The following is a 3,574-nucleotide window of genomic DNA, read 5'->3' on the forward strand; positions in this document are numbered from 1 at the left end:
TTTGATACTTGCTTCTTCACTAAGCTATCGCCGCCGAATCGGCTATTCTCTATATATCGTAAAGGACGATTTGGTTTGTATGGGTCGAACAAGGACGTGGGCCACGACTTGAAAATCCATAGCATCGAATCTGACAACTCCCGGAGATTGTTATCGAGCAAGACAAGTTCGTCTTCAAAATTCTTGGTGAAGAGAGGTACTGGAGCCTTACCCAAATAAACCAGTACATTAATGAGAACAACAATACTAAAAGTTTTGTAAATGACGCGTTTCATCAGCAGGTAGAGTATGGGTGAATCATATTCTACGCGAACCAGAAGTAATCTGGACAAGTAGCTGAATGACATATGACCGAGTGACCAACCCACGAAACTACTAATCAGAAATGTTATGTTGTTGCTATATCGAAAAATAAATAGGTGAATTGGTCTCGCCAATACGGGACTTGGTAAAAGAATTGGATTTAAAATCTGGAAAATGAAACTATCCAAGAATATATTACCGATTCGAAAGTCACTGAGTGAATTGGTCGGACGTAGAGTTCGATAATCCGGTAAATCCTTGGTTCGGAACCAGTAAAATAACATGTATGGTACTATTGGGACAGTTACAACATGTGGTTTCACTATCAATGCATATAGAGGTGAACAGAATATTGACAGAAATATTAGTAGCTATCCCATCATCAAACCACTCAAAGCGACGGTACCACTAAGATTCCCTCCCAAAAGAAAAGCTCTTATGGATAGTATTTGGGAGGGTCCAACGGGTAATGTTGTTAGTAATCCATAATATAGTCCGAATATTATAGGTGGACCTGCCACCTTCACCCGAGTAAGCAGCGAAACCTGCAGTAGATACAACGACATTTGAACGCTTTCTACGTTCATAATTATTTCCTTCCCATATTTTTCAGTTTTTTTTTTTTCCCGTAGAGTGCCGGCAACCTCTCCGTACCACTCCCGTAGCTAGCACAGCAACTCCTTCGGAAAGGAGTCGATGGATTTCTTAATCATGAGGAGACAGAATCCCATGATTAAGAATTTGGAGACGTCTCTATGCATTTCCCTCAATGGTCACTTCCCGTCACCCAATAATTCTATAATTTAGTGATTTGTTACCATCTGCTTCGACAGGTTACTCCAACCCAGACGCCCCGGATTATTATTACGCCGTAGGGGACGAGTAACAAGTTCAAGCACATCCCTCGCATTAGTGGATCCATGGATTTGGGCAAAGGTGAACTCGACAGACCATTTTGTATCAATACCTCTTGCTTCTAAAGGATTGGCATGAGCCATTCCAGTAATTGCTGAATCAGGTTTTAATTCATGCATACGCTGTATCTGGTTATAATTATCCGGTTTTTCCACGATCCGTGGCATGAGTGTACCCATCTCTTTGCAAGTATCTCGTGAGAAAGATGGCTCGGCAGCTTGATATCGTTTATCCATGTAGGGAATACCTGTTTCGTAGACAACCATTCCGCAGCGAATTGGGAATCTTGCTATAGAAATTTCTGATAGATTATCTCCCGTAAAAGATATAGATTTACCAGCTGCTATCTCAAGATAGTCTCTCAGACTCTTCCATATCTCATCCTCCCTCTCCTTCAAACCCTGAGGTTCCATATTAAAGGCGGAACAAATCTTTTCTATCCAAGCACGCGTCCCATCAGGACCAATAGGAAAAGGTGCTCCAATTAACTGGCATTTACGACGCCGCATCAGAGTCGTCGCTGTACGGCTCAGAGAGGGATTCACGCCGCAAACATACACTCCCTTGCCTAATGATGGAAGTTCAGTATATCTCTGGGAGGGTAACCACCCCGATACCTGAATGGATTGACGTTTCGATTCCGGATTCGGTTGAGAAGCTACAGTTGAAGTTAGAGATCCAAAAAGAACTGAAGCATGATTCTTTAATTTCCGTCCCTCCGGATTAGCCCCCCCCGCTTCCGTCGTCGCAGTGTCAACACCCCCAACTAAATCCTGTTTCTGTTCGTGTCTAGATATGTCAAATTCCGGACACCGATGCGTCGTGGCAGCTGATACAGTATCCTCTCCCTGAGTAAAAGCATAATCCGATCCATTGGCCCGCGCAACTACAATTGGTACTCCAAGTTCGTTTTCTAGCTTGGGTGCTATGCCTTCTAGGTCCGTCTTTGTTATTTCCGTGGTACATGTGCCAATCCAAATAATGACACTAGGGTTTCTATCTCGTTTTATTTGGATACAAATTCTCTCCAATTCCCCTTGATCATTTAATTGGGCCGAGACGTCCCCCTCTTCCGACTCTGCCATTGCATAACGAGGTTCCGCAAGGATCGTAACTCCAAGAGCGTTCTGTAAGAAATAACCACAAGTCTTTGTACCTACCACTGGGGAAAAGCTGTCTTCGATCTTTTGATATAACCAAGCCACACAACTAATGGGGCAAGAAGTGTGATAATTTCCGGTTTCACATTCAAAAGTGAGAGTTTCGGGAGTCTTCGTGAAAGGGTTTCCTCAGAAAGGGTACACATACAAGAAATTTGCAGTTTCGGTTTCGAATCATCGTAAAATCAAGCAGAATATCCTGTTGAGTTTGCTGGGCATTCCTCTGCCCCCCACCATCGGGATTCAGATAGAAATCGGAGAGCAGACTGAATAATTCTCTATCTGGAATTTCCCTTGGCACAACCCCTTCTGGTCGAGACAATATCTGATCCGCCACATTGGGATGGAAATCACAAACATAATTGAGATCTGATTGACATTCAGCCGTTTCAAACAATGTTTTCCCCTTCACCCTCGAGACCCGAATGTCCTCAATGAGAGGCAACACTTCCAGCACAGGCATCGGGCAGGCTTCTACATGTTTATCAATGAGATCTCTCCTAGATGTCCGATTCCCCACCAAACCTGCTAATCGCAATGGGTGGGTATGTGCCTTCTCCCTAACCGACGCAGCAATACGATTTGCTGCAAAAGGGGCATCGAATCCATTATCCGTGATAATAATGCAATAATCCGCATGATTCGATGGAGCGGCAAAACCTCCACGGACTACGTCCCCTAAAACGTCGAATAGAGTAGTATCATATTCATAAGAAGCATTCGATTCTTTCGATGATTTAACCGTTTCTCCCACTACGTATCCCCCACAACCAGCTCCCGCAGGTGGTCCCCCTGCTTCAACACGATCCACTCCGCCATAACCCTTATAAATGACATCCTCAGGCCACACATCTTCATAGTGGTAATCCTTCGATTGCAAAGTGTCTATAATGGTAGGTATCAAGAATCCCGTGGGGGTGAAAGTACTATCATGTTTCGGATCACATCCAATTTGCAATACCCGTTTTCCGCGTCTCGCCAAAGCTATTGATATATTACAACTTGTTGTTGACTTACCAATTCCACCCTTTCCATAAACTGCTACTTTCGTTTCGCAAAGCTCCGATTCATTTTCTTCATCCCGACTATCCCCCACTTCCCCCCCCCTCCCCCTCACGTTCTCTTTCCCCTTTTTTCTTCATTTTTCACCCCTTATCCATACTTTCCCCCCGTAGACTCATTCATTCCATTTATGG

The sequence above is a fragment of the Dipteris shenzhenensis genome, unplaced genomic scaffold, assembly GCF_047967505.1.
Source record: "Dipteris shenzhenensis isolate YYH24624 ecotype China unplaced genomic scaffold, Dip_SZ_1.0 scaf0528, whole genome shotgun sequence".
In the NCBI taxonomy this organism is placed as follows: domain Eukaryota; kingdom Viridiplantae; phylum Streptophyta; class Polypodiopsida; order Gleicheniales; family Dipteridaceae; genus Dipteris; species Dipteris shenzhenensis.